General features: G+C 39.0%; 1 protein-coding gene and 1 non-coding gene across 6 annotated transcripts in view; both read right to left on the minus strand.

Moving 5' to 3' along the window:
• The window catches only part of epb41l3a (erythrocyte membrane protein band 4.1-like 3a), a 164836-nt gene that overhangs the window by 121418 nt on the left and 21563 nt on the right, over nucleotides 1-21855 (minus strand). The window lies entirely within an intron of this gene.
• trnaa-ugc lies at nucleotides 2683-2757 on the minus strand. The gene has a single exon. It is a non-coding gene; the product is annotated as a tRNA-Ala (tRNA).

Here is a 21855-nt window from a genome sequence, read left to right on the forward strand (position 1 = left end):
CAGATACCCAATGATTACGCTTTACATGTAACTGGTGGTTGTACTTCTTCCATAACCCTGAGGCATCAGCTACTTACCAATCAGTTCTCCCACAATTATTTAAACTCCAACTGTTACATAATTGTGCAGTCATGNTTTTTTACTGGTGCTATGATTTTCTTCCTTTGTATAATCAAGAAACCTTATATTTCTGTGCCATTTCTGTTGACTAAAGAATATTCATGTTCATCTCACGCAGTTCTAGGGTTCAAAATGATTTAGCCATTTGAATTAATAGTGCACCATTGAAAACAGATTGGCAAATAATATATTTTACAGTAGTAATTCTGCAGAATTGTGCTAACTAGTTTCGAGTAGATGTTGCTGACTGCAATTCAAACCAGAAACATTTGTGTTGTACTGACCTTGTCAGTTCTACAGAGAAATATTTAAGAGCTGCAGTTAAATTTGCATTATTATGATTAATATGCACTAAAGAATTCATACAAAGACCCAACCAAAAAATTAAACAAAATAATTGTGAAAAGTCAGTACTTGGTTAGATACAAACATAAGTCATGATGAGAAAAGGCCATTCAACTCATCAAAAACATTCCTTATAACAGACCATACAAAACCTGCTTCATTATGGACTTTAACTCCTCTCCCTATATCCACTGAGGGATAATTACTGTATCCCTCTCACATTTCCAACTTCATCCCTGCTTTTCTTACCTCCGTATACTCCAAATATTAACCCAACATTACAGGTAGCATTATTTTACTTTAATTATAGACTGTAAAGTGTGGTGACTGTGGATTTTTGTAGGTGGACACGACAGCTGAGTTGCACACAACAATCTCCTACCAACAACCATGAAATACATTACCAATTTACCAGGACATTGGAAGAAACACCCTTCTTTTTCAAGTAGTGCTGCAGGATCTTTAATAATGCAGCACTATTCTCAGAACAACACTGGAGTGTGAATTTAATTCTTGACATGGGGCTTCAGCCCACAACCTTCTGACTCAGAGGCAAAAGTGCTACCAATTGAGTCAGGTTGATATTAATATTATTTATAGATGGCATTCCAGCATTGCCACAATCCCCAAAGGGTGGGTACGAAAGTAATGACAATCCTTACCCTTATAACCTTGAATCCCAGGCACTGTGTTCCATTCTAAAGGCATTGAACAAAACATTATCGGTTTCCAAGTCCAGGATTATGCTCTCCCTCAAGCTTTTTTTCATTCATTGTAAAGGATTACTTTCTGCGAACTTCTCCTCATTAACCTCAAGCTAAATTATGAACGATCCTGGCCGCTCTTCTATAAACTCATTCCAATTTTGATATTGATATTACCCCAAATGCCAGAGAATATTCCAAATTAATCCTTATCACTGAGTTATACTGTGGTAAAATAAGTAGTTTTTTCTAATGATGCCCTTGAGATGTATCACAGAACATAATCTAGCTAATAACAAACCTACAGTGATTGAATGCCTTCATGACTGGTGTGATTATTGACCATGACTTTTCCTTTTTAACCTTCACCATTGGAAACATTTCAGCTTCTTATTCTAACTGTTTTGCCTTACATTTATTCATGCCGTTTCCTTAGTTCATTCATTTAACTTGTTCGTGTTTGAATGCTATTCAATCACAGATGTAGTGTGTTGCCTAAGCTCATTGCTTGGGTATCACCTGAAAATCACAATGTTCTTTGCTTATAACGGGTTGAATTAGCTGTCTAAAAAGCTAATGTCCCGCTATCTGATACAGGCCTGACAATACCATCAGGGGTGGGAGGAGGGGCCAAGACTGGGAACAATTGTGGAACTAATAAGTAAATGATTTGCTTTTTAAAACTGACCCATTGTAAACACAAAAGTCCCATAAAAGATTCCTGCGAAACCAACCTCTAGGCAGAGTCTTTATCTTTCAATTGTAAGACTGAAAGATAAATTGTGACATTCAATTCACTTATCTTCTTTAAAAAGCTTCATATCCAATTTTTTCACTAACATCTGAAAATCCAAGTATTTTTACATATACTATACATAATGGAGTCAGGCCATTCAGCCCAACTAGTCCTTGTTGACTTACAAAAGTACAGTCACTCCACTTTATAGTGAACCCTATGAAACACTTTGGCATGTCCTCCTGGCATGAAAGGCAAAGTAACAAATGTAAGGATTATTATTATTTTTTATGTCCATCAGATCCATCTCCCTCTAAATTTAGTTCATTCTCAAATGAAATGTGGTGCATTTGGGAGACAGGGCTCATTACTTCTAAAGCCATGTTCATTATCCCTATTTAACCATTGTAGTCTTCAGACAAACACGGCTTGTGTCTTGTCACTTGCTCACAATTTATGATCTGGAAATACAATATAATAATAATCCTTGCATTTGATATAGCATCTGATCACGTCTTCGAGATGTCCCAATGCGCTTCACGGAATATACCGTGAAGTGACTTAACTGTATAATTTGTGGGCGAAATGCAGCAGCCAATTGTGCACAGCAGTGTCCCACAAATAGCCATTGATTGAAGTGACCAATTTTATTATTATTATTTTTTTGGAAGGAATTATTAGCCCTGGAAAAGCGATCTGTCAATTGACTAACAACCGGGTTCCTACTTACTGCTAGGTAAACAGAGGCTTGTGGAGTAAGGAAATTTTCCGAACATTTTGCCCTGCTGGGAATCAAACCCAGGTCTCTTGCTTGCAAGGCAAGTGCTCTAACCACTGAGCTACAGGACTGCACAAGGGGCTTAACTGAAGACAGTGAATGTAATTCTGATATTCAAAAAGAGTGAGACATAAATCAGAAAATTAAAAACCGCATATTAATGTTAGACCCATTAGGTTACAATTCAATGATGCAAGTCTCACTTTTTTACAAACTGAATATTTCTCAAGATTCTTTGCAGCAATTTAAAAAAAAAAAATCGATCTACACACAGTTGCAGTTCTACAGTGCGAATGTCATGGCTTTTAAAAAGGTAGATTTTTTTAAGGAATTAAGAAAATTGTAAGAGTTTCAAAAAAGTATGTAAATGTGCTGTCACATTCTGAAGCCTACTCCCAAGGCATTTCAAAATTGTCATTTGGAGAGTGACCGAGGGAGATCAGCCAGGATTCTTGCTTATGATCACCAACCAGCTCTCTTTGTGGATTTCACTTGAGGATAGAATTCAGTGAGGCTTTAACACTGACATATTCAAATAGCCTGCCAACGGTTACTGACCATGGTCTCAAACTACTGCAAACTGCTGTGTGAATATTGACTGCCTGGTTTGCTTACAAGTACACAGTAAATCCTGTGAAGTCCTCTGAGACATCCACCCGACTGTATCAAATGCAAGGATTATTGTTATTGTAGTTCGTAGATCAAACTACATCCAGCACTCCATTTGAACTTGGTAACAACATTTAAGTCAAATAATAATCCTTGAATTTAATACAGCATCTTTCACACTGGAAGGGCATCTTAAAGCGTTTCATGGGATTTACTGAAAAATGTAGCAACTATGTACGTTGTGGATGAAAGCTTTCTCTCTGGTTAATGTCATTCTCTTTCCCTCTCTCCCTCACTGCACAAACAAGTAGTGAATGGTTGAGCTGAAGCTGTGGAAAATTTCTAAGGAAACCTTAGATCAAATTTGATTTTGGTTGTTTTAGATGGCAAGTCTGTGCTGACAGTTTGTCTATATCTACAGTTGCAGGTCAAGCAGATTGTTCTTAGCAGCTCACAAGATTTAGCAAAAAAAATGTCAGTTAGTCAGAATTGTTAAGCTATGAACACAAGCTATGACTAAAAGGAGAGCTGTAACAGTTAAGGATTGAGTTCAGAGACAGTCGGAGTGTCACAGAAGGATTAACATTGCTTTTCAGGAAGGCTAATCCAAGAGCAATCAAAATATTCAGGAAGTACAATACTTAAAATGATACAATAAATAAGCACTGGTCTCCGGATACAACGCAGTCATAAAATCTGACAAAACTACCTCAAAAGACTGCTGATCTGGAAATCTCAGATTAATTGCTCCAAAATGGTTCATGCAAGGATTTAAATGTTCTCTTGTTTTTGTGTTGAGCACATCCCATTAGTGGCTCAAATCCTGCAGACTTTCCCTTTTGAATTACTGCAGAAATAATTCATATTATCAGCCACACAGGTTGAGAAAAATGGCAGCTGCAGGATCATTTTAAGAACCGTATTGGCGTTTGCAATAGATCATAGGGAAACATTTATAAAATCACCCGGACCTAAAATATGGAATAAAATTGAAGTTAATATTCAGGTTATTTCTGTCGCTTAGAATCTCTGGATACAATTGATGGCTCAAGATTCTGTCCTCAGCTCAGAGATGCCAGTCAATTAGTGAGTGATGCTGGTTAGCTATTGTGTTAGCTGCTTGAAGGGTACGCCTATACATATACATGACATGACAGCACATTTATAGTCCAGCTAAAGAGGTCTGTGCACAGCCGACGAGAGCTCCTTCTCTAGCCACTAATTTTATGCAAGTGGAAAGGGAACCTGTACTTGACACTTATTGGAAGGAAACCAGCTTTGTTAACCCAGTGACAAATTAATAACATCTTGGAAAGTAAGAAGTGATCACCAATATTCCTGTAGAAAGTGTATAATAAATTATGTAGATGAATAGCCATTATCTAACCTGTCACTTCAAAAAGACCCTTTCTGAATAAGGCTATTAATTAACACTAGTTTATGGGTTGTGTTTGGCCTCAATTATGTCTCTTCATTTTTTTTAAAAAATGTCATCAAGGATGTGAACAGCTTGGCTTCGACAGTTCCTGTATGATACGAGTGCATACCCAAGTGTGTTGCCTGTTCAAACATTGTGAATTGTGTGCTTGGTTCCCAAGTTAAAAAAATTGACTGATACATTGCAGGAAATCTGGAAACAAGCTATTGTAGTCTGTAAACAATAATCCAAATTTGACTGATCAAGATATGTGCTGCAGCTCAAATTGTCCTTTAATATAAACTTTGTATTCACCATAGTCTGGTTAAAATTAACTTATGATTGTGAATATCTACAGCTTTGGTGTACAATTGATGGCTTGCCTGCTTTCTCTGAACAGTCAACAACAATAATGCAGTATGTAAACGTTAAATTCGAAGACCATTTCATGCTAAAAAGTACCATTTTATACAAAAATGCACCTTTCGAACCTAGTCAATTTTCTACTCACTGGACTTCCCAACTCGTCCCTCCACATGCTACAGACCATTCAGAACTCTGTAGCTTGTGTCCTCTCCCACACCAGGTTCCACAAGCCTATCATCCCCATACTTACCTGGCTCCACTGGCTCCCTATCCCCAGAGGATTGAGTTCAAGCGCCTTGGGACATCCTCTTGATGTGAAAGGAGGTCTATAAATGTAATTTTGTTGTTGTTGCATTGTGCTGTTGTTCAAGATCCTCATCTTCAAAGCCCTCCATGAATCTTCCTCCACCTTAATTTCTAAAACTTACCTTGTGAAATGCTACTAACCCAACCACTCCCTTAACTTGGCAGACACAGGCCTGCTTCAAATCAACCGCCCTGCTGCCCTACCATCGGCGGTCAGGCCTTCAGTCTTTCTGCCACCATTCTTTGGAACTCCATGCCTTCGTCCCTTTGCCTTGCCCCTTCCTTCCTTGAAAGTCCATCTCAAGACCTTCCTCTTTGACCGTGCCTTCAGTCATCTTCCTATCCCCACCAACCTTGGCCACCATCCCTCAACTCTAACCCCTCAACTGTCCAGCACCTTGGGATGTCCTCCCAGAGTGAAAGGCGTTGGGTAAATGCAATTTGTTGTAGTCATCTCCCTAATGTAGACAATTGCCAAATTACTAAGGAATACTTTCATAGAACTTTGAACAATTAATAGTTTATATCTTCTCACTTTCTTATTAGCTACAGACTGTTCACAGTTGTTCACATCAATTTACTCCCAACTGTTCTCACTATACCAATTGCAGAAAAAAACAATCTGAACAATAACTCATCTGTAAAACTTCCAATTTTTGTCATTTTGCAGATGATTACATTGGAGTAATGTACTTTGAAATAACATAGGCAGAATACTATTAAATATGCAATTAACTAATCTAATTATGCAGTGTGCGAAGAATGCTAAGGAAAGCATTTACTTTTAATGCATTGATATTGATGCCACGAACATAATTCTGATATTACAGTGCAATGTATGTCTCAGTGTAATGTGCATTTCCCCTTCTCCCTTGCTCAGGTTCCACTCTGTCTTGGCGAAACACTTTAAGATCTTAACCTAGGTGAAGAGGATGTAAATGCAAGTTGTTGAGTGCAAAACAAGAAGTGCATAGTTGCTACTTCGTTGGATTGAAATGGAAATATCTTATTGCAAATCAGTCAGAAATCATCAAGAAAGAACATGCCAGTTAATGCTTTCAAACAAGAAAACACAGTCAATCCACTTTACAGAATATCCTGTGAAGCGCTTTGAGGCATCTCAATGATGTGAGAAGGTGCTATATCAAATGCAAGGATAATATTATGCATTATTCTTGTGGTTCATTCAACCCAAATCCACGAAACATAGTCACATTATTTTCCTCCACAGCCCCCAAACAAATTTCTGTTATAAAAAATTCAATCCAGTTAGAATACATTAGAATATACAGCACAGAAACAGGCCATTCGGCCCAACTGGTCTATCCCGGTGTTTATGCTCCACATGAGCCTCCTCCTGCCCTTCCTCAATGAATTAACACATTCATATTTGATATTGCAAAATAAAATACAAGTACACTAGTATGCAGAATAAAATCATCATGTGGATACATTGGTAGAACAGAATGAAGAGTGCTTGGGTACAGTTGTGTCTAGCAATACTGCAGAATGAAAGGATAAAAGCAAAGCACTACTTTTTAAATACTTTTAATATCAATTCTGCTGTATGTGTACAAATTCATTTACAATGTTTTTTTTCTTAGTGGTTATGCAACTAGTGGAAATAGTTCCAAGTCCAACATACAACGTCTAGTACAGTCATTACGAAGTAATTTTGTTAAAATTCTGCAAGCCATCGGAGCAAACTAAGAAAATTGGACCAAAATTTGTACTCATTCATCTAAATTACTCTAGTCATTATAGAAGTTCACTGAACTGGAAAAATAGTGGGGAGTAGAGCAGCAGAACAGAGCGTAACATATCTAGAATACTTTTGTACTGTATTCATCACTTCCACTGCCCTACTTTGCTGTTCTAATCGCATTTAGATCTTCAGGAACTCCACAGAAAGTTAGAGACTATAATCGTGCCTTGTACATAAGCAGACACAAATAGGATCTTTAAATGACACATGAAAGGAATGGTCAGCCGGTTTGATTTACAGGCCATTTCCTTACATGCTGATGTGAGGCCAAGAATATCTGTGAATATGAGGTTGAGCCACGAGTAGTCATGTGTAAGTTTCCCCCCTCACCCGCCAAAAAAAAAAGTTCACACGTGTGTATTGTGTAGTGGTGAATTACTGGCAATGTAACAGACAAGGTCTTAAAAACTTCTTGTACCTTCAACTAGATTTACCAAAGTGCAGCTTGTTGTCAAAGTCTTAGGAGGTATAAAGCTAAGGCTACATGCAGAGTTATGTATTCATAATGTTACCAGGAACACATGCTTGCCAACTTGCGTAAATAATGGCTTCCAACTGCTTCCTTTGAGTTTTAAACAAAAGTCTAACAAATATTTTTTGGGTCCTTGCCTAAATCTCTGCCTGAACCATATCTTGAAACTCTTGTCATCCAGAATAGTAATTTTATGCCCCCACTCAACCTCAGCCTGATCTTATTTCCCATGCAATAGATCCTCCGTGACAGATGTGATGGGCATACTGTGATATTCCTGCAGGGGGAGGGAAGGTGAAATGGGTTTGGTGAGGAGCCAAAACAATCCCATTCATTATAAAAATAAAAAAGTGGCCATACGGCTCAAACATAATCCAGCCACTGTAATGTGCAGTACATAGGTGCTCCAACAATGGAAAATTACAGGAAACTGGTAGAATAAAGTTTCAAATCCATGGCTTCTTCACACAAAGGGGTCTTGGCTGTATTTTTGGAGAATAGCTGAGCAGAAGCAAGGGTTTCACCCACAGAGGAAGTGAGTTTAATACGTGTCACCTTGCATCAATCTCAAGATACCTTAGAGAAGTTAACTCAAGAGGAACAATAGTAGAGGAAAAGGAACAAAATAACGTGTTGACTTCTTTTTCACATGAAACCTCTAAAACTTTGGGGAAGGAGGGGAAGGAGAAGCAGACATCAAAATTCTGACAATAAAAAAAAGTTACAAAAATACATCGCACTCCAGCATTTCCATAGAAGATCCACTGTTTTCAGGAACACTTTATGATAAACCTTGGTGTACTTTCAAAAAGGTCTGGGTATGGTCTTTTTAACAGAAATGTCTCATTTGACACACATAATCTTCAACCTCAAAGCCTCTGTGAGTCACGTAAATGGTAGCAGCAGAAAAAACAATTGAATGAAGGGAGAGTTAGCTGCAGCCGTTAGATTCTATAATGAATGGCTTGAGGCTGCTATTTTTTCTCCAGTTCCCCAAGTATTACATTCAGGTTCCCTCCAGCATACAAGTCCACTTGTAATGGAAGGACTAAAGTAGCCTAACAATGTCTTTAAGTACAACTGGCAACCACCAGTCAAGCTAATTTGTCGTACTCGCAAAAATAACGTTTCATAGGTTATTATTGAAACAAGAAGCAACAAATGGATTTTTTGTTTAAACTGATTAGAGAATATTTCTATCAGGACCCCTGCTAAAAATCAAATCATTGAAAAGAATTATGATGTACAAAGCTAGCTCGATTTCTTGACAGGAGAGGATTGGGAGCAGGAGAATCCAGACAACATGAAAGCCAATCCAAGATCACACAGAATCGACCTATTGTTGACAATTGTCGTCACGTCAGTCTGGTTCAGGCGAAATGACTCTCTCCTCTGGTTCAGTTTTGAGTTTGAGTTCAGCGCCAGGACATGAGCTTATACAATTCAGTAGCACAATCTACAGCAGAGCACTGCATTATTAGAGTTACAAACCTCTAATGATTCTTCAGATGTTATGATCACATGGTATTATATTAAAGAAATTCAGAATTCTCCCAAAGTCAACAACAACAACTTGTATTTATATAGCACCCTCCACGCTGGACGGTGTCTCAGAGCGCTTAACAATTGTGGAGCCCGAGGCCATGTCAGGGGAGGGGGAAGGTGACCATAGGTGCGGTTGAAGAGGAAGGTCTTCAGGTGCGACCTGAAGGTGGGGAAGGAGGGAGCGAGGCGAAGGGATTGAGGGAGGGATTTCCAAAGTTTCAGTGCGTAGTGGCTGAAGGCACGGCCGCTGATGGTGGAGCGGAGGATTCAGGGGATGTCCTGACCAATACTCTTCCATTTTCCAAAGTTCACCAAAGAATATTAAGTCACTGATTTCATTTCTCTTTGTGAGTCATTTGGGGCAGAAATTAAATGCTGAATCTGCCTACACAGCAGTCAAAGTCATGTAGAATATCTGTGAAAAACACTGCAAGACATAATGCAAAAGGCATTACAGCAAATTAAATAATCTTTTTTTTATTTGGCATCCTGCAGTTCCCAAAATACTCACCAGACAAGTCTGGTAGTTCCTGTACAAAATTTTCTCAATACTCAATGGTTAATACCTTCAGAATTATAATGCGGTTCTGTACTGGTTCAGACCAGATATTACACTGAAACCTAATCGTTCAGCAGTGTGTTCTGTGACTACCAATGAGAAAAATGAAAAGGCTTATTTGATGGTAAATGATAGTGGCTAGACTGGAAGGTTAGGAGAATTATAAAAGACCAAAAATAGAATAAAAAGAGAATAGGGCAAAACTTACAAATGCTATCCATTGAAAATGTGTTTTGTGAGTACATCAAGAAAAAAAGGCAAAGCAGGAAGTGGGCCCATTAAAAACAGATGGTAATAAAAGCATTTATGGGAATAATGGAGGGCATAAACATGGCAGAACTATTACATTAATATTTTCTTTTGGTCTTCACAGTGGGGAAGCATAATTCGAGCATAAAGCAAGGAAACAATTGATATTAATGAAGGGGAGAAACTTACTGAAATGACTATAGCCAAACAAACAAAAAAAGTATTTTTGGGGGACTGAAACAGGTCTGTTTCTGGCCCTAATAGTTTCCACTCCAGGGTATTAACAGAGATAGGCAAGGATTTTGAAGAAGCATTAGTTATAATCTTTCAATCTCGCTGGAGTCAGAAATACTGCAATACTGGAGCATTGGAAGGTAGCAACCACTACATCATTAGCCAAGTGGGAGCAGGCAAGAAACCAAATGACTATTGTACAGTGAATTTAACATTGTTATTGAAAAAAATACTAGATTTCATCACTGAGCACAGAGCAACTGAGCAATTGGATAAGTATAAGCTGATCAAGGAAAGTCAGCATGGTGTCGTGAAAAGTAGGTCATGTGTGTAAACCATGAGTTCTTTGATAAAATTACGGAGGTGATAGATAAGAGATTCCATCGATGAAATTCATGTGCACTTTCAGAAGATATTTGATTTGGTTCTGTACAAGAGATTATTGGCTACAATATAATACAAATTTACATTTATGTAGCACTTTCACATCAGAAGAACATCCCAAGGCACTGGATTGAAACTGATTGGGAGGCAGAGAGTTTGGGTAAAAGACACAATCTTGGATGGACAGGTCATGGCGTGGTGGCTCTTGGAATCAGCCAGAGGTCATGTTGCTAAATGCTACCCTGTGATCCTTACTGAAAATGCAAAGCTGGAAACGGCAGTGTGCAATGTCTGTCTGGCGTTGAAATAGCCAGCCAATAACCATGGTTCAATGACTTCAAAGTTGTATAACTTGTTGTCATATAATGGAAAAAGCATTGCAGTCTCTGGCAGTAAAAATCATTTATTTAATGGGTTTTATCTTCTGAAGGTTCCTTTCAGGGAAATGAAGCTCTGCCTGCTAAGAATCAGCACTGCCTACATGAACTCAAGTCTTAGATTTCACACTGTCCACATTGATATGAAATACTTTCTCCTGTCAAGCTCCTAAGCACAATTAGTTTGTTTTCATGGGAGATATTTCTGAAAGTTGAGACTTGCTGTTCTAAAAATCTTTAATGACTACTTGGATGACATACTGGAAGTATGTCAATATGTGCCTGGGGAACCAAACCCCAAAAAGTTGGAAAACAAGGCAAATGCTCTCACGAGAGGAGGGGACAGAACAAAATTAGAGAACAAAAATCTTCAAGATTAATGTAGTGTATTAGTTTTTGCCAAAATGTTATGTGAAGGTGTGCAATAAAGAAACATGTCACATTAACTAATAAAGGGAATTTGGCTTTCTATCAAACCAAAATGCATCATACAGTTAACAGTTATACAACATATTTTTATTTCACTAGATTTTGGTTTAAAAATATAGCGAATAGGCTCCCAGGGTAAATGGTTTATGATACGCACAGTGTACTTAAATCATGCTTGTCTAGTTGATGCCCTCTTGCCCACTGGCAGAACCTTTGATTAAACTTGCTTCTGACAGTTTGTGTGGGCAGTAATAATTATGCTGCTGTGGCAGGTTTGCAAAATGCTGCAAGAATAGTCCCTCAACCTGCAATTTCTTACCCTTTTCTGACAAGACATTCTAAAAATTAAGTCAAATTATTATTATTATTATGATTATTATTATTATCCACCTGCCACTCGGAAAACAGCCAGTGACCCATTTCCAGGCTTCACCAATGATGATCTACAGCTGTCTGATAGAAGATACACATTACACTAAACCTTTCTTACCAGAATTTCAGATTCAATCCTATAACTGAATAACAAATCACCTCAGTCTATTAATCCAACATGGCTCTTTAAAACAACAACACTTGGGACTTATCTTAACTGATCTAAGATGGTCTCTTAGATTCAAAAGAGAAATTATTACTGCGTAATGGGAGTAAGTCTGACTTACTATAGTCACGACAGCCAGGAAATTTTAACAACCATTTTATTGCAGCAGTTTTTTAAAAAAGCTATACACATTTTTCAGAGGTATTTTATGCAAAGTATTATTGTAACTTAAAATCATAGCAGGTAGAGTGACTGCACACCTTGTAGTTTCAAGAGGTCAGGCTCCATAATAAAAAGAGAAAGCAAATCCCAGCATTGAAATTATTCTTTCTATTATTCAGATTTTTTTTAACTGCAGCCCGGATTTCCAAGGTATTCTGTGCTCCTCTGCCCGACAGAGATGACAACATGTAAAATCTCAAGTGCGTCTAATCACAATTGAAACTTCAGTAAACAAATGATAAGAACAGATAATGAATTTAGTGACCTCAATCAATTTACTCAGATTAGTGAAATTACCATGTATTTATTAGATACAGAAGGGTCACAAAAGGATTGCATTTCAAGGCAACTGTGCCTTGTAATTATTTTGCTATAAAAAGAATATAAATTAAATAAAAACAGGTAAGCACCGCACACTGTGTAGATCAAAGAGGCTTGGCTCTACATTAAAAAGGGAAAGTGAACCTTGGTGTTGAAGTCATTCTTTCTATTATTCATATTCTGTTTCATTATAGTTAAGGATTAAAATTCTCTCTGATTTCTTCTCTTTTAAAATTTCAAAATAGACAATCCAAATGCCCATTAATGTTTTATATTTGAAAATTAAAGCTTAAAAAAAACAGAACTATGTTTGAACACAGGGTTAAATTGACAAGTGCAAGAAGAAATGATGCCCAGATCCTTTCAATCCCATCCCTAGAAGCAGTGCCACTGAAGCTGGCACACATTCAGTAAACCATGTAATTTTATAATCATCTCATCTAAAATTTTAATCTGTATGTTTGCTTACTCAATTGATTTCAGCTTGCATAGTACTTTGCATCAGACTTGATGTCTAGTCTGGTACCCCAGTGCAGTACTGGAGGAGTACTGAATGAGACATTAAACCTAGGAACCATTCCCATTGGTTTTCAGCACAGGTATTAAAGCGCAGGCATGACAAAAAGCAAAGAGTTTCTTCCAGTGTGCTGGCAAAAAAACTTATTGTGCATAAAACAGCTACTTAAAATACAGTCAATCCACTCCACAATATATTCTGTGAGACACTTTGAGATGTCACAACAACATGATAAAGCGCTATATCAAATGCAAGGATTATTGTTATTTTTATTGTTATTATTAATCTGTCCATCACTGCACTTAACAGTAATCACCTGTGAAGCACTTTGAGGGGGTTTATAATAATCCTTGCATTTGATACAGCACCTGATCACGTATTTGAGACATCTCAAAGCCCTTCACGGAATATACTGTAAAGTGGATTGATTGTATATTTTGTGGGCAAAACGCAGCAGCCTATTGTGCACAGCAGTGTCCCACAAATAGTCATGGATTGAGTGACCAAATTAGATTGATGGAACAGTATTATTGAATAATAATCCCTCCCATCTGGAGAGCTCCTGGTATGCCACACACAGATGTCAATACAAGCTAAGAATACTGCAGTTATAACAAATTGCATTTATATATCCTGGCCTTTAATGTCAAGCGAACATCCCAATGTGGAGGGTTAGATTTGGGGCGAGTGGAGGCGGCAGGGGGGCAGTGGTGGGTTGGGAAGTAGGAAGTTGCCCAAAGGTGTGGCCAAAGAGGAAGACCTTGAGACAGAGCTTGAAGGATACGAGGGGCAATGCAAAGAAACCCCAGGATGGAGTTTCAAAGTGGGGGCCAGGGACTACTTACTGTTTGCTAATTTAGTTAATTTAATAGTTTACTACTGGACAAACTATTCCAGTGCAAAGTATAACAACCCCGAACCACATAAAGAGCTGTAATTCATCATAGAATGGGTTCTTCAATGATTCTCGAGTACAAAATGTTAAAGTATAGCCCACTCTGCTGATAGTTTTACAAGCTTATCTGCCAACTCAATAGAGGACGGTAACTGAAATATACTCTGGAGTCCTGCTTCTCTAAATGGATTTATAAGTGGAACTGTAAGATCAATACCGAACAGTAAAATGTCTGGAAGCCTTACATCTGCTGAATGCTAGCCAGCACAATTAGATTTCTGAACACTGGTTGGATTCCTTGAAATCAGCATTTATATCAATAAAACAGTTGAAATCATTTGGCCACAGGGGAAAATTTTGGGGTTTAAAAATGTACTTTCTGCTAAAATTATTTGAATGTTGGTAAACAACTTAATTCAAATTCGAACTTGTAAATGTCCTGTAGTAGTCTTAGTTTGTATCATACAAAGGAGGGGGAAAAAATAGAGGGGAGACAGGATACAGAGGGGTAGAAGCTCATGTAGAGTGTGAAGACCCACATGGATGAGTTGGGCTGAATAGCCTGTTTCTGTGCTGTACCATTCTTTGTAATATAATAATAATCCTTGAATTTTTGATATAGCGCCTTATCGGGACGTCCTCAGCGCCTTGGGACGTCCTCCTGACGTGAAAGGCGCTCTATAAATGGAATCTTGTTGTTGTTGTTGTTGTTATCAAGTCATTGAGACATCTCAAAGTGCTTCACAGGATATACTGCAAAATAGATTGTGTATTTTGTGGGCAAAACATGGCAGCCAATTGCCATTGCACCCAGCAGTATCCCACAAACAGTGGCCAAATATTAGTTTTTTTTGAAGGGCTTATTACCCTGGAAAGCGAGCTGCCAATGGATTAACAATGGTGCTCCTACTTACTGATAGGTGAACAGAGGATATGGAGTAAGGAAACTTGCCTATGGTTTCACCCTGCCCAGGAATTGAACCTGGGTCCACTTGCTTGCGAAGCGAGCGTGCTAATAACCACTCTTCAGGACTCCACCTACGAATCAATGGCTGAAATCATTTTGATGAAATTAATTTCAGTAGCACTCTGCTTCATTTCCTCCAATCCTTCAGTGTCCCCTTTCAGTTCTCACCCATCTCCTTGGTCAATATGGAAATGAAGAATGCAGGACATGTACTCAGGTTAAATACAATTGGAAATTGAACACAGTTTTTCAATTTTGCTCAACCAGCAGTGAAATTAAGATATAACGTATTAGAACCACAAGAATAAAAAAAATGACTACATTTAACTCAGCAAACTTTCCATTTTAGAAAAATCAGATTTTATTATAATGGTGGCTATTTGTTCTAGTGAGTATTATTAATTTTAACAAAAAATATGATGTGGTGAAAAGCTACCATTAACTAATGCGAACTGCATCAGTGCATTATTGCAAAGTTTCCTCAAAGGCAATCATCAAAGCTAAATGCAGCTGCTTAATTTTCTTATTACATTTGTCTCTTCATTTCCTCACTCTTGTATTATTTTGCAAAGGTAATGGTGGACCAGCAGTCAGTTGTAAGGCATCTGCTAATGTCACTCTGTGATTAGTTGCTAAATCCACAAGAGAAAGTATTTTAGCACTTCGAGATGGGCTGACTTGAGACTGCATCAAATTTACAACACACCGCTCATCAAACCACACACCATGACAAAGTGCCAGCAGGCTCACTTCAGAAACTTTACTTTTAATTGTCCGCTCTCATCCTGTAACCCATTGTTTTGAAGTAGTTATGATAAAATAAGCAGAATCAGATACATAGAGACTATCATTACATGTAGAAAATTGGAGGTTTCAACAAAGCACTGAATGACTCAAAATATTGCAATTTGAGTCTTAACTGCTCGTGATGTTTTATTTCTTTAAAGTACTTAAAACTGAGACTCGCAAAGTAATTATCTATTTCCTTTTCCCACTTTTCTCTGTACGTCCTCCTTCAGCTCATATTGGGGTACACTTTAAGGCCAATACATATTCATTGCCTACTTACAGCCACTTTCAACAGGTGTCACTAAATAGTAATAATAATCCTTGCATTTGATAAAGTGTCTTTCACATCAAGAGGGCATTTCAAAGTGCTTCACAGGATCTACTGCAAATTGTAGTGACTGCATATTTTGTAGGCGAACAAACAGACATAAATTGAACTTTATCTGGCAGCCTGCTGGACAAGATACCAGGAGAAAGTCCCTTCTCTTTTTGAATTGAGTCATGGAACCTTTAACATCCATCTGAAAGACAAATTAGACCTCAGCTTGTTCGAAGGACGGTTCCTCTAAAAACAGTACTCCCCTAGCATTGCACAGCATTGGAGTGTCAGCCTAGACCACGTGACTTCAAAGACACAATTTGAACCCACAACCTTCTGATTCAGAGGTGAGAGTGTTACCAATTGATCCAGGCTGACACTAATTCGAGACTTGTCATAGAAACTATGGAATTTATTTCCTCCTTTTCCTCGGGAGGCTAAGTAAACCCCCTCTTTGTGCAGGGATTTGATGTATCTATGCCTTGGGACGTTCTTCCGATGTGAAAGGTGCTATATAAATGCAATTTGTTGTTGTATCCCTACTCCTACCCTAGGTTAATCTATTTAACTGCACAAGGCAAGAAACTAGATTTACTGCTGTGCTGACTTTAACGCTTCATCACGTGTTGTATTTATCCACTCAGCCATTCGGGCTCTGCATTTTGTTCATCCCTGGTACTGAAAGAATGTAGTCCTCGATTCTGCACAGTGTAGATTAGATTGAGTATCTGGGTCATTCTGTACAGCCACAACAACATCTGTTTATTGGCCTCCATGAATGCCAGTCTGTAGTACTCTGCTATGAGCTAGCAAAGATTATTTTGATTGCTGGACTTCAATCTTTCTTTCCTGTAAAGAAACGCCTGGCCTCCATTCTACACTGACAGTGACAAGACCGAAAGATCACTGTGTGGGGCAGATGGTGGGAGGGGGTCAAGGTGCAATTATTTGCCGCAGTTCTTTTGTTCAAACATCCTGTATGCTGATTTTCCACACAGGACAAGCTCTAGCAAGTACAGAACAGAGCTAAAGGCAAGCAATCACTTTGGAAGAATCCATGGTTGCACAAACATTCTTTATCCATACTATTTATACCAGCCATCTGAAACCATTCTTTGCTCTGATTGTGTTCTCCCTACATTGGAAGCTCCACCACAGATTTTTCTCTTTGTTCTCTGTTCTTTTCTTGGCAGTCTCTAGTCAATGGAAATTACAGTAATTGTGATCAACAGTAATTACAATGCTGTGATTGCAGATTGCAATTGTCCCGAATGCCACACACAGAAAAAGCAAAGCAAGCTTTCCGGCTCCATTCGGCAACGGTTTCAATCTCAAAAGTTGGGAGCCCACAGAACTGATTGGCAAAAGAAGGTCCTCTTTAAAACAGTTACTGCTCAGCAAATGAGAGCAAGTTACCAACAGATAATTGTGAGAACCAGGGCAGATTCATTACACGCAAAATCACGTTATGCCCCATTGGAGCGTCCAACCACCTATATTTTATGACATTGCTGAAGCACTAATTTTCTATAAACTTTGAAAAAGTTAGGTTTGAAAGCAAATCTCTTAATCGATTATAAATATACAGTAGGTGGTAAATGGTGTTCAGGCATCTCCTGTATTATTCTACATTATTCAGCTGCACATATCAGTGTCAGAGGCACATCAATAATTGCCTGAAAAGAATGTAGTTCATTCACTGCACATAGTGGGTTGTAAACAAAAACAATTATTCACTGTACTCAAGAAATGGTTTAAATGTGTGGTCATTCACTTCATGGCTGTTTGTGGTACTAATTGGATATCACTAATTGGATGTCAATGTTAACCTACAGTCACTAACTTTACAGTAAATCCTGTGAAACATCCTCCTGACATAAAGTGCAAGGATTATTACTTTAATTATTTGTACAGAATAAGCTCCTGCAGCAGTTAGCAATATACGTAACAAAACCAAATTGTATCTAAACCTGTGGCCACAATTCCAAAATATGACGCTTAATATAATTCACTATCAAGGAATGAAACTGTGAAGTTTTTTTAATATAAATGTAGCAATTGTGGCAGACCTGCATGACTTGATTTTAAACAGGCTCTTGCTTTGATACAATGTAGCTGCATATGTACAACTGGAATATATTTTTATTGTAGGACTGTACTCCATTTTGCCCTTCTCAACATTATCGTTTGATTGCATAGTGGATTCTCAGGAAAAAAATGCAAAATCAATTGCTAGTGTGAGTCACAAAATCATAGCACAACTAAGGCACTCAGAGGTCATTTACTTAGAGTTTTTACACACAGAATCCTGCATCAAGAACCTCCAGCGTCATCTCAAAATACACCAAATCAAAATAAACATTGCCAAGCACTTCATCCCAGATTACTCTTTGTGGTTGCAATAAGTAGGCTCACAAGGAGCTTTCCATTCCCATCTCTAATCTTCACTGCCCACAGCACTGTTCTCAGGAATACTGGATGAAATTGAAAACATATGCCTGATGAGACATGGTCAAAAAAAGTAGCCACCATTTACAACATATTGTACTGTATAAAACTTAACTTGATGTTAAGGCTATAAATTCACTATATACTTAAAAGATAATCTAGCAGAATATCAAAAGAAATACCTGCAGAATATTACCTTCTTGTACAGTGTGGAGTATAAATGGACTATGAAAGCCAACAACAATAACAAAATTACATATGTATAGTGCCTTTCACGTCGGGAGGACATCCATCCCGCTGGACGGTCAGAGTTTCAGTCCGGAGCTGAGGGTTGGGATCGGGGAGGGTGGAGGACAGGTGGGGAAGGAGGGTGATTGAAAGCATGGTCGAAGAGGAAGGTCTTGAGACAGGTCTTGAAGGAGGCAAGGGAGTGGGCGAGGTGGAGGGACTGCGGATGGAGTTCCAGAGGGTGGGGGCAGAGCGGCAGAATGCCCGCTCTCCAATGGTGAGGCGGGCGAGGCAGGGTACGTGAAGCAGGCTGGAGCCCGCTGAGCGGAGGGAGCAGGCAGGATGGTAGGTGGTTAGGAGGTTGCAGGGGTAGGAGGAGCAAGATTTGAAGGTGGAGACCAGGATCTCGAACTGTATTCTCTGTTGATGGGAAGCCACTGGAGTAGGCAAGGATGGGGGTGATAGGGTCACGGAACCTGGTGCAAGAGAGGAGACAGGCGCAGAGTTCTTGAGATGATCTCAGCCTATGGAGGGAGGAGCTGCAGAAGCCGACAAGCAAGGAGTTTGCATAGTCAAGCAAGTCCCCAAGGTTCTGGACTGGCTCAGTGAGGTGGAGTGTACAACCGTGGATGGTGATGCTGTCAGCGCCTGAGGTGAGGAGGCGCTGACGGACGCCAATCAGGAGAGCCTCGGTCTTGTTGACGTTCAACTGAAGAAAGTTAGCTCTCATCCAGGACTTGATGTCTGACAGACATTCTGTCAGGACAGCAGTGGTCCTGGAGACAACGGTGGAGGCAGAGAGATAGAGTTGGGTGTCATCCGAATACATGTGGAATTTGACCCCATGTCTGTGGATGATGTCACCAAGAGGGAGCATATAGATATTGAAGAGGAGGGAACTAAGGAGAGAGACCTAAGGAACGCCGCACAAGACAGTGCGGGGGCTAGAGGAGAAGCTGTTCGTGGAGATGAAGTAGTGGCGGTGCGAGAGGTACGATATGAACCAGTCAAGGACAGAGCCATGAAGGTTGAGGTGAGAGGTGGTGGAAATAGTTTATTTACATAAATCCACAACATCGCCCAGCTCCGCCACTGTCTCACACTGCAAGCCACCGAAACCCTCATACACACATTCATTACATTGTGGCGGTGGAGGAGAGGAAACCCAAAGCAAGATCATGGTTCCTTACAAAATGCAAAATGCTGCAAATGCTGGAGTTCTGAAATAAAAACAGAAGTCGCTGGGAACATTCAGCAGGTCAGGCAGCATCCATGGAGAGAGGAAGGGGAGTTAATGTTTCAGGTCGATAATCTATCATCAGAACTCCTGACAAAAGATTATCGACCTGAAACATTAACTTGCTTTCCTCTCTCCATAGATGCTGCCTGAACTGCTGAGTGCTCCCAGGAACTTCTGTTTTTATTTAATGGCTCCCAACTCTTACTAAATTTAAAATCACCACTAAAATCAGCATTAGGAACCTCATCTCTTTAGTGCAGGATTACAAGATTGTATCCCACTGACACTGGTTCAAGCTCTGTTGCTGAGCAGACTGCCAGGATACAAAGATTCACTTTTTTTTCTATTTGCCATTTGGGAGACCAACAAACTAAACTGTTCATAGTACGCCCAGGGCACACTCCTGGTCAGAGCACAATCGTTAAAGTGTCTGCATCAATATAAATGTGCAGAGTCAAAGGCAACCAATGACCCTGTACTACAGGCATTATTTCCAACATCTGTAGTGAATTACTGTGCACTGAATGGACGATCCGATCAACGGTATCTAAAGCACCAACATCTTCAGCTAAATAGCAATTCAAAATACAGCAAACTGTCACTGCTGTATCATATTATTATCCTGCGACATTCATAATGCAGGGAATTCTATTTCAGAGACTTGGGAGGGAAAAATATGACTATCTCTGCATATTTATGCTGAGAGTGAGCACATTATGAGCACAAATAAGATGTTTCTAAATCCTAAACCCCCCACCCGCTCATGGCTGTAATAAACTATATTCCCAAGAGGATACAGCCACTGGTGGATGCTAAAAGCTGTTACTGTAAAAAAAAATCAATATATTTGCACAAATGAAAATGTATTCTGCAAATATATTCAAAACTAGAATATGGAGATAAAATGATACAATACATAAAATGGCCATTATATAAAATGTACTGAATAGACAAGACAATAGAAGGGGAATTTTAAAGCATTTTTTCTTTTATTGTTGATCTTACTTTGGATTAACAAGCAGTGCAACGCTGGAGGAGTGTTGCATTGTCAGAGGTGCTGTCCTTCAGATGAGACGTTAAACTGAGGTCTCATCTGCCTGTTGAAGAGGACATTAGAGATCCCAAGCAACTATTTCAAAAGTGAAGTTTTGGGCATTGAACATTCACTTCATGGTTGTTTGTGCAACATTGCTGTGCACAAATTGCCTACCTCATTCACCTATAAATCCACAATCACAACACTTTACAGTAATTCCTGTGAGCACTTTGAGATGTTTCAATGATATGATAAGGCATTATTCCAAATGCAAGGTTATTGTGATATTATAACACCTTAACACAGTGCAGCACAGCAAATTACCCTCAAGTGCGCTTTGGAAAACAGCTATTGTATACTAGGAAAATCCCACGAATAACATGAAGCAAGAAAGAATGTCTCATAAGTGTTGAGCTCAAGAACGAATGTGACGTCTGCACCCACAACCTTCTGTTCCAGAATTGAGAGTGCTAGTAAATGAGCCTGGCTGACAGGCAATACTTGTGTGCTATTACCCATGCCAATAACAACAACAATTTGCATTTATATAGCATCCTTCACACAGATAGCATTCGGCAACAAGCAGCAAATGACACTGGATTTTCACTTGTAAGAACTTTTCAGCAGTTATTCTTCATTGTTAAAATTCAAGATGAATTGTATCCTGAAAACATTTCTTTCTTCCACCCGCAGGGTGTTTAGATTTCTTATTGACCTTATTCCTCCAGTCATATTTCGTTCTGAAAACAGAAGAAGGGTGGATTGCTCCAGAACAGTGGCATCGCTCTAACGAATGCCTGCAGTACTATTGAACAGTGGTTCACCTACTCAACCCAAAAAATAGGAATGACAGACAACTTAAAATGTCAGTTAGCATTTGAGATAAAACTTGAGAACCTCTAGCAACGAGGCCAATGTTCCACCACAAAATACTTAAAGC

The sequence above is a fragment of the Callorhinchus milii genome, unplaced genomic scaffold (genome assembly GCF_018977255.1).
Source record: "Callorhinchus milii isolate IMCB2004 unplaced genomic scaffold, IMCB_Cmil_1.0 Scaffold2, whole genome shotgun sequence".
Taxonomy (NCBI): domain Eukaryota; kingdom Metazoa; phylum Chordata; class Chondrichthyes; order Chimaeriformes; family Callorhinchidae; genus Callorhinchus; species Callorhinchus milii.